Raw genomic sequence first — 11,095 nt, 5'->3', positions numbered from 1 at the left:
TCATGCCTATTTTTATGAGCAAATCCATGCTTCATCTGTCAGTTGTTTGGTGAGTGCCATGAGTGCTGGTTACTGCCTTGGGCAGAGGTGCCACCTAGAGGGCCCTGTGACCGCCACCGTGGCTCAGCCACCATGTCTCAGCTACTGAGGAAGCCCTGCAGTCACCCACTGAGGGTTGCATCAGCCCCTAAGCAGCCTGGCACTGCGGGTTCAGAGGAGAGGGTGGTCAGGGGAACCCGGGAAGGACAGAAGAAGATCTGGCTGGTTCCTAGCGTTCAGCTTCCTCTCTTAGTGTGATTCTGATAGGAAATGGGCAGGAACTCTGTTTCTCGGCCACAAGGTGTCAGCAGTGGGCTGGCCAGGTGCTGCCTCTGTGTGCAGCCCGAGGAGGAACGCCCCAGCACGCAGGGGAGGTGTTGCCGGTTGCCCTTTGGAGAAATTGCCTTTCTTACTAGTGGGGGCACGATGATTAAGTTACCAAAAGACCACCCGCCTCGATCTTGCCTGTGGATGAACCACATGCCCCTATCTGCCTTCAGATGAGTAAAACTGCCGCTGCAGGGCATCGCGACCAAGCCTGAACCGGGACATGAAGGGGTCAACGCAGTGGGGATTGGGGGTAATGCCGCAGAAAACCATGATGGACGGAGTATGGAGACGGAAGAGTGCAGGACAGTTATTTTTTTAAAAATCTGAACATGAGTTCTGGCTTGTTTGCTTACTAGCTGTGAATTTGAAGTCTGGGTTTCCTTCCCCATCTGTAAAATGCCATAGTCCCCATTTTTCAAACGGCAATAGTCACAGGGTCGTTATGTGGATCAAATGAGACAAAATGATCTGTCTATATACACATGGGTGCGGTTGTTGGGGTTCATCTTTTGACGTGAGCTGTGTCACAGAGCTTCCTTCAGACGGCAGGCACAGACACTGCAGCAGGAGAAGGGCCAACTCTTCCCCCAGTGAGTCACTAGAGTCTCCTGCGTGAGCTGCCAGCCATAACCTCCTGATCTGGCCTGATAGAGTCATCTTCCAACGAGTTTCTTCCTGGATGCCTTTCCATGGCTTGTTTCCAAGCGGAAAGCTGGCAGTGGCTATTCACTCTTCCTTCTTCACTGAGCCTGATTTTCCATATTGGAAGAAGATGAAATGCACATTTCAGAATGTAAGTTTTTCCTGCAGGACACTATCCCCTATGGTAGAGTGATGGAGAAAAATATGAGATGAAGTCAGGGGATAACTGAGTAACATAGTGATTTATAAACTCATGGAATGAAATGAAGGCATTTTTTCCACTGCTGGGGTCATTTGTTATGTCCTAGCTGGCCAGATCCGAGGGTTGAAGAGGTCTTGGTTCCTGAGCAATAGAAATAGCAGGAACCAATTTTCTCCACTGCTCCTCTTTCAAAAACACAGAATTCAGCTGATGTTGAAATACAGCCCAGTCATAGGCCTGACTCAAGACTCCCCTGCTCGTCAACTTTTTGGGGTGAATGGGGACTGAGGCCTAGACCCCTTCACGCTGAGTTGATGGCAAAGAAGAGTTGAGGCTGTCACACTGGTCATTGCTCTGTGGAGCTTTTTCTGTGGCCCATCTCTCAGTGGAAATGAACTACCCTGAAAATATCCCATGAAAGACTCTGATGGGATTTTGATTATAATTTTACTAAGTCATATATTAATCTGTGGAAAAGTGACATCTTTATAATAAAATTTTTCCTTCCATGAACATGGTGTATCTTTCCATTTATTCCATTTCTCTTTTATATCTTTCAATAAAAATTTTTGTTTCTTTATAAAGACCTTGCACATCTTATGTGAGATTCATCCCTAGATAAATTATAGCTTTTTACTGCTATTGTAATGATATCTCTAAGAATATCTACATTTTCTAATCGTTGCTGATATGTAGGCAAATATTGGCGTGTGTGTGTGTGTGTGTATGTATTGATAGCAATTGACTGAAGCCCTGTTAGTTCTAACAGTTTGTCTATTGTTTTGGATTTTTTGTGTAAACAATCCTATCAAATAATGCCAGTTTTAGTTTTTCCTTTTTGATCCCGATATGTTCCATTTCTATTTCTATTTCTTACAGTGTTGATTAGCATTCTGAGGTCATCCTACTACTCACCCTGACTTTAAGGGAAGTAGGTTTTTTGCATAAATGTTTTATTTTGGAATAATTTTAGATTTACAAGACAGTTGCAAAGATAGTACACAAAGTTCTCGTGTACTCCTCACTCAGTTTCTCCCATTGTTAACATCTTACATAACCATGGTACCTATGTCAAAACTGAGAAACCAACACTGGTGCATCAGTATTAATTAAATTCCAGACTTTATTCAGATTTCAATAGTTCTTCTGCTAATGTCCTTTTTCTGTCCCGGGATCCAATCCAGGAGACTACATTGTGTTTGCTCCTTGTGTCTCCTTAGTCTCCTGTGGTCTATGGCTGTTTCTCCTTCTTTCTTTCTTTTTCATGACATTGACAGTTTTGGGGAATTCTGGTTAGGTGTTTTGTAGCATGTCCCTCAACTTTGGGTTTGCCGATGTTTTTCTCATGATTGGACTGGGGTTGTGTTTCATAACACCAGAGAGGTGAAGTGCCCTTCTCATCACATCATAGCAGAGGTCCATTCTGACAACACAACTGATCACTGGTGACGTTAACCTTGTCACTGACCAAGGTGGTGTTTGCCAGATTTTTCCATAGGACAGTTACTGCCCCAACCCACCCCCACCCTGGCCCCTGGCTTTCCATTCTCTAGTCTTTAGAAGTAAGTCACTAAATCCATCCCATACCCAAGGAGGGAGAATTAAGTTTTACCTGCTAGAGGACAGAATATTTACATATATTATTTGGAATTCTTCAGTAAGGAAGACTTGTCTTTTCTATTTAATTATTGTTTGTTTATTTAAACATGTATTTATATCAGTATGGACTTGTGTATTTATTTTATACTTTGGGATATACTATGTTATTTATTTTGTTGCTCAAATTGTTCCAGCTTTGGCCATCAGGAGCTCTTTCAGTTTGGCTCCTGTGTCCCTTCCACATGTCCCATCCTTTTGTTTTTTGGCACTTCCTTTCTTTCTGGTAATATAAGATGCTCCAGACCCATCTTGTATTTTCCCTGCCTGACACTAGAGTCAGCCATCTCTCTAAGGAGCCCTGGTTCCTTTTATTGGAGAAGGGAATTTAGAAACCAAGATCTGGGTGATGGGTGTGCTCATTACAACTAGAGTGTCACTGTCTCTAGGCCTAGACAGAGCTAAAGAAACATATGTATGTATACTAACCAATGTATACACACAGGTGTATAATTGTGTCTGTAGCTACCCATTTTCATCTTTATTAGGTTAAACATGAGTTCATACTGATGTCTCAGCTTCTAGTCCAACAGCACATGGTTTATTCTAGCCTTCCCCCTTCTTATCTGTAACTTCCCTCTCCCACTGTGAGAAATCTGGCTCCCACAGCCACCATCCGTTTACTTATAAAGGGAGTAGTTTTAATGTTACACCATTAAGTTTGCTGAAATTTTTTGTTAGCTATCCTTCATCAGGTTAAGAATATTTCCTTCTACTCCTAGTGATTTTTTAAAATTTAAATCATGAATTTTTAAGTCATATATTTTAAGTCAATCATCTATTGAGATGGTAATATGAAACGTTAAACTTTGTTTATATTTCTGAATCAAACCCAGCTTGGTCATAGAATTTTTTACAATTAATTTGAAGTATAAGAAATTGCTGTTTTTATAGGTCAAAAATGGTTGAATACCAGCAACTCAATACATTGCTGGATTTTGTTTGCTAATCATTTGTTTATGATTTTTTAGTTCATAAGTGAGATTAGCTTACAATTTTCCTTTCACTCACCATTCTCTGCCCCTGAAATACAAGGGTTTGCTCCTAAGAAGCCAGGAATACCTTTTAATTATCACTAGGGAAGCTTACAAACAGGAAGGTTATTGCCTTTAGAAAGAAAAGAGATGCATAGAGAATAGAGATACAAGGCGAGGGGTCGGTGACTGTGCTGGAGAGAAGAGGAGGAGTTTGGGCTCATTCAAGGCAAATCCCCCAGCCTACCAAACAGCTGCAAGAACTTCTATTGTTTTACTATTGGGGTCCTCCGCACACCTCAAATACTATCCCAACACATCCCTTAGAATGAGGGAGGGGGGACAAACTTCATGGGAAGGTGCCCCCATGCTATTTAAGAGACCTGGTTGCAGAATAAGAGCTCTGTATCCTATGTACATTGGGATTTTATTTCCCAGGCTTCCTTCCTCCCTTCTCAGATGATAGCACACTTTCTTCCTTTAGAGAATTGCCCCTCCATGCCTATGTCATTGGTTCTGATGAGGCCCCCAGTCCCTATACTCTGCCTCATGCCCCACTACAAACATAGGCATGTGGCCCAAGTTTGTCCTACTCTCTGGCCCTCATGATTGGTCCATATGGTGGACAGGAGCCTCAAGTTGGTCTCATCAGAATCCTTCCATGAGATTAAAGGTGCTGATGGTGTTAATGAATCTCCCTTTCTCTCTTCTTGGATCCTGAGCTGGAAGGATGTAAGTCTGGAATTGCCTACTGTCAGTTTCCCTTTTGTGTGTCCTACCCACCAGAGGGAGTTTCTTGAAGAAAGACAGAATGAGATCGACACAAAGAGAGGAGCTGAGATTGCAAACTGAGAAATGGTCCTGCAGATGTATTTTGAGTCCCTGGATCCACTCTTGTCCACTTCAATTAGATAAGCTGATAAGTAACTCTCTTTTTGCTTAAGCTGCTTTGAGTTGCATCTCCTGACTCATTTGTGGAGAAATCAGCTGAATGAGGTCAGGACTGAGGGTATTTGTCCTGCCTCTGTGTTCTCAGTGTACAAATATCACTTACAGGCAGTGCAGCTTGTGACAGTTGGTAGTGATGGTTCAAACAAGCTGTCATCATTCCCTGGTGGGCAGAAGTGGGTGGAGCCCCTTGATAGAGACCCCAGCCCGGTTATTATGAAGAAACCCGGAGTCCTGTGCCATGAGAGTGAGGAACACGTCAAATGATGAAAAGTGGCATTATCAAGTCAGCACACATGTGCAGTGGTGTGTGTGCTTGGGTGTCCTTTTGTTCATTGCCTGTTGTGCTTAAAGAGGCTGATATCTTAAAAGGGGTCCTCCCTCAGATAGGCCGTTGTCACTGAGAGTTATTTAATAAAGGAGTAGGGTGGGGGATCCACTTTACAGTGAAGGAGGGCCTTTTCTGTCACATAATGTCCCTGCCTCCCCACCCACCATAAGTCCAAGCAGGCTGATGTACAGCTGGATTTACTGTCCAATTGTCCACGCCATGTGCAGAAGAGTGATGTGAAATAACAAAGGCCAGACAGATGTTCGATGGACAAAATGGTGATTTCGGATTGTTTTTTCTTGTGATGCATATAGTGGCTTTGAAGTTGAATGATTTATCTAAGGCCAAAGAACAAAGTTTTTTGAAAGTATATTAATATTTTTTGATAATAAAAATACAAAAAATACTAAAACATGCAGTAAAATTTAAGGAAATAAAGATAACCTAAAATCCCATCGCCCAGAGATAAGCACCACTTACATTTTGGTGTGTATCTCCCAGACTTATTTCTACCAAACAGCAAGCTTAGAAGCTGAATCCAGACCAGAATTGAGGTCTCTTGCTGTCTTTTAAGAATATTTGTTTTTATTTATCATGACATATTTCAAGTACATGAAAAGTGTAGAAAATAATGGTCCAAAAATCCATGAACCTAGGCCCACATATTACGAAAGTTAGCATTTTTATATTTATTTCAGATACCTTTTGTTCTAATAAACACAATGTTGCTGATTTTTGACACCCCTGCCCCCCAAATCCTTTCCTCTCTCCTGGAGATAACCACTTTCCTGAAGTTGAGAATATCTCTCCCATATCTGTTTTTATATTTTTCTATGTATGTTTGCATACTTAACGTAAGGTATCGTTTTTGTGCTTTTTAGGATTTGCACAAATTATATCAATATGTATGTCTCCTTCAACTTTATTTTTTGCATTCACCATCATATTTCTGGCATTTATTCATGTTAATACACATATATCATTTTTTCTTTTGGTGAGGAAGATCAGCCCTGAGCTAACATCTGTTGCCAATCCTCCTCTTTTGGCTGAGGAAGACTGGCCCTGGGCTAACATCGTGCCCATCCTCCTCTACTTTATATGTGGGACACCTGCCACAGCATGGCTTGATAAGCGGTGAGTAGGTCCGCGCCCGGGATCTGAACCTGCGAACCCCAGGCTGCCGAAGCAGAGCACGTGAACCTAACCACTATGCCACTGGGCCAACCCCCTACACCTATATCATTTTTACTGTATAGTATTCTGTTGAATGAATATATCAGAGTTCAGTTACCTAGTCCCTTGTTGATAGACTTTTAGGTTGTTCCAATGTTTTTCTATTTCAAACAATGTTACCATGGAGGACAAATATATCCTTACTTCCTTGTGAACAACTGTGAGAATTTCTAGAAGTGGAATTTTGATGTTGTTGTACAGGTGCATCTTCAACTTTACTAGATATTGCCATGTTGCTCTCTAAAATAGTTGTATACTCTGAACTGGATTCAGGGACTAGCCACCCAGAACCACACATTCTCCTTGGATTTTGGCTGGGATGGCTCTAACTACAGCTTGTGCTGTTCCGTCTGTCTTGGAGCCAGGTGGCTGCTGCTGCCTCCACCATTGCCATGGACAAGGGGCCTGCTTTCAGGCATAGAGTGACAATGCTCAAGGTAGGTTGTTTGTACAGAGAGCTGCAATGGTCTCTCCCATTGCAGTGCACAAGCCCACTCTGTGTGTCTCTCTTGCTCCTCTCATCAAGAGGCCAATTTCCTCTTCTTAGACTCTAGGCTGGCCTTGTGACTTCTTTGATCAATAGAATGTCTAGGAATGACCTTGTGTGACTCCTGAGCCTCAGCCTCAAGACACCTTGCAGTCTCTTGTCTCCCTCTTTTATGGAACATGATGCTGCCATGTCAGGAAGCCCAGGATCTCTCACGTGAAGAGAGAGGTCCTGCCATCGGCAAGCAGCCACTACCCGACATGTGAGTGTGTCCATCTCGCACCATTCAGCCCCAGGAAGCCCCAGTTAAGTCACAGATGACTCCAGTTATGTGAGTAACCCCTGGCAAAACCAGCAGAAGAACTACTCCACTGAACCCAGCCCAAATTGCTTACCCATAGTATTGTGAGCAAAGGTAATGGTTGTTGTTTTAAGTCATTAAGTTTTAGGATGGTCTGTTTCACAGCAATAGACAACTAATGCCTCTCCTCACGTGCCATGCCACACATCTCCTGCCTCTTGTTTTCTGGGACTTTCCTTTTACTATTGAGATGCAAGATACTATGGGACCCACTTGGTACCCGTATATACACCGTTCAGAAATGGCAACTGGCAAACCAGGACCAATGGAAGATGGGAATTGAGGATAAATCCTTCTCCCCTCTTCCCCTGGGAAGGACTGTTTGAGGACAGATGGTGTCATACGGTCTCTCTGGATACATCCTGCAGGACTGAGAAATCAGTTTCTCGTGGAGCTGTAGCCAGCTTGGTAATGCACCTCCTTATATTTTCTCTCTCTGTTTCTCTCTTTCTCTCTTATCTTCACTTCTGCTTCTCTGGAATTCCATTCCCCAATAAAGTCTTAACATATAAGCTTTTGCTTGACCTCTGTTTTCTAGGGAATCTGGGAAGAGATAGTCCCAAGAGTGGTCCTAGAAAGCAGACCCTCAGGATGGGATTTTGGAGTTGAATTGCCCACTGGTCTGAAGGCACAGGGCCCCCACTGCTAGCGGTAATTGGACTGGTAACAACTCCTGATGTTAGTGGAATCACTAAAGTTTTCACTTGTGGTTAATTGCGATGAAGTAGTGGTAGAAGATGAGGTACTGGGATATGCCAGTAGTTTCCAAACTGCTGCACATTAAAATCATGTGGGGAGCTTTAAAATAACCCCATGCTTAGATCCCACCCCATCCCAAGTAAATTAAACTGTCTCTAGGTGGAAGCCAGGTATCAGTACTTTTTAAAGATCACCAGGTGATTCTAACATGCAGCAAAAATTGGGAAGCACTGAGCTATCCTTTGGCCATGGCTCTTGATTGGTAGAATGGGGTAATTATAAGGATTGTGGTAGGTGCCAGCTGCTTTTGATGGCATTGCAACACTTGATAAAAAAAACATTCAGGACAGCTTACTGCTAGCTTAGAGCATGCTGGAAAAGCCAGAGGGCCTCTATGGCAGCCCTTAACTCTTATCTCCTGCATCCATGGGACAAACTATGCTGAAAATGAGCCCCAAGATCTGATAATAATAATAATAGAACTGCAAAGGACACTGAATGTGCAGCCTTAGGTCTCCTATGACAAATTCATGGCCCTAAAAGTGAAAGAGTGGGACTGTGAGACTTGGGATAGGGACATTGGTTAGAAGCATCTAAGAGTCTTCAGCCACCAATTGTTGAGGCCAGCAGAAGCAGGCCTCGCTTATTCGACATAGGAAAGCAACTTCCCTTTGCCTGGAAATAATGTAAAGACTTCCCCTGGAGACTCACAAGATGGTACAAGTACTCTTCAAAATCTGCCCCCTGACCTCCACCCAACCCCTTGTTGCCAATAGCCATGGTCAGGTCTCAGCATAGCTAAATGAGGGAATACAGTCCCTGCTTCAGGAGGAAAGTGCTCACACACCAGGGTGTGGCAGAACCTGGCTCACGTCTGCTGGCAGAAACAACACATGTGAAAGTGAATCTTGAGAAGCTGGACTGAGGAGAGTGGACTATAGCTGAATAAGGAAGACTTGAGTGACATGGGTCACTCGTCTGTGCCTTGGGATTCAGTATTCTGGCAAGGATGTTGATCCTCACAGTTTGCTTGAAAGTTAGAGGTGTACAGGGTATAGAGTAAAGGATGGGGCCAATCTGCCGCTAGTGCTGTGTGTGTGTGCGCGCGCCTGCTGAGAAGCTGTTTTATCCTCCGCTTCCTTCAGGTGGGCTAGGTGGCAAAAAATAAAATCTCTGGCCATTTTTGTGCTTGGCATCTCAGTAGTTTTTTAGAGGCTTGTGTCCTAAGTCCCTGAAAGAAGTAAAAATGATCCACATAGACTGAAGACTGAGCCCAGGAGAGTTGGTTCTTGCCTGGGACAGAGGCCTAACCACAAGACCAGATCACCCCGCCCTTCCGTCCTCATGGAGGCTCCAAAGGCCTTACAGAGAGTCAGGGGCTCCTGCCAGCCTCTCCGGTGTCCTGGTTTGCCTCAGTAACGTGCCTGAGCCTGCCCTCCATGTGCTCACCTTGCCCTTGGGTGCACTCAGAGCTGGGGCACTTGAGGAATCAGTGAGACGTTTGTTGTGCGGGAAGCACCCAGAGCCGAGCCTGGCTCAGACGAGGAACAAGTTTGGTGCCTGCTTTCAGTCAGACAACCACTTTCCCAGGCCCTGAGTCTCCTCAGGCCCTGCCCAGGAGTTTCCTCCAAGCTCTGGTTGCACTCTGCTGGTCCAGTTAAAACCCCCAGCTGGGAACTGGCTCATGTCGCGAAAGCTGCCTTTCAGAGGGGACGCTGCCCAGCTGCATAATCAAACATTAGGAGCCCAAATGAGAAATCGCAGCTTGGAATTATGTCCAGAGCCTCGACCAGCTTCTCAAGTCATAAATCATATTCTATTCTCTGAGAACAGCGGGTCATGATGACCTCAGGCATCTCACACACGAGTTGTTTCAAGCAGCAGTGTGAGCAGTGGGTAGGACGCGAAGCAACAACCCATCAGGCTCAAAACCTCCCTGTCCAGGGGAGGGATTGTGTGTCAGAAGAGGGAGATGGAACCCCAGAATGCTTCATCCTAGCCTTTCCTAAGCCCACGCCTCCTTCTGGCCCCCTCACTAGCTCCACACAGACAGAGGCTCACTGGGGATTCTCAGAGCTTTTACTGAATGCCTCTTTAAAGTGTCTAATTTTAATGAAGAAATCTTTCATCTGCCATCCTGTTTCCAGAAGACAAGTTTGGAAGGATTTTTCACAAGTCACTAAGGCCCTTGGAAGTGTGTTTGCTGGTGGAAAATGCAAGGCTGTGAGACATGCACAGAGATGTTCTCACTGGGGGTGGGGATGGAGGAGGCAAGACAAGGAAATAAAACACCAAGAAAAAATGCTTCAAGAGCCAAGTGGAGGAAGGATGCAGTGGTGCAACCAAGAGGGGAAAGTGGTTGACTGGAAATGTATAAAGAATAATTCAGCCAGAAAACACAAAGTTTCTCCCAGGGGAAATCATATGCAGCTCTAAGAAATGCTACGGACCAGAGAATGGGTGGGAAGGGGTGGGAGAGAAGGGTGGGTGGGGGGAGACAGAAAGTGTGGGAGGGAAAATGTTATCAACAACTGGAATGAGGTGGAGACTCAGTACGTACACACAACACACATACACCAGAAAAATCCTCAAATTCATCCCCCCTGGAGGTTTTTTGAGCCAAAAGGAAAACAAATAAACAAAACGAAACAGCTGAACTGGAAAGAGGAGCGCTATGGGGATTAGCAGGTCAGCTGGGTCTACATCTGTGAGCACAGGGGCCGGTGCTCAGACAGGGGATGCGGGAGAGCAAGTCTCCACTGCATATTCTCCTGGCTCACAGACACCTTTCCCCCAAGCACCTCCTGTTCTGTCTTTTGCACAGAGGGAGCAGCTTCTCTTGCCCCCATCTCTGAGGGGCTCCCACAGCACCTCCCATCAGCTGCATGACACACTCACCATTACACCACCTTCCCTTCCACATGGGACATGACGCCATCTTGGCAGGAGGTCAAGGCTGACGCCAATGAGTTTAGCACCACCTGGGCCTTCTCTGAGGTTCTTGGGCCCCACCGGGAAAGGGACGGGTGAATGTGAATGAACTCACACAGCAGAATTTTGACAGATGAGGCTATGGGATTTAAAGACCAACAAGAGCCAAGGCGAGGGGTGGGGACAGGTGAGATGGCGGGAGGCACGGTTGGTTACTCTGAGAACTCTGTGATGAGATGTGAAGTGAGAGTCATAGGGGTTA

Source organism: Diceros bicornis, chromosome 23 (assembly GCF_020826845.1).
Source record: "Diceros bicornis minor isolate mBicDic1 chromosome 23, mDicBic1.mat.cur, whole genome shotgun sequence".
Lineage (NCBI taxonomy): Eukaryota > Metazoa > Chordata > Mammalia > Perissodactyla > Rhinocerotidae > Diceros > Diceros bicornis.
This window is presented reverse-complemented; position numbering follows the sequence as displayed.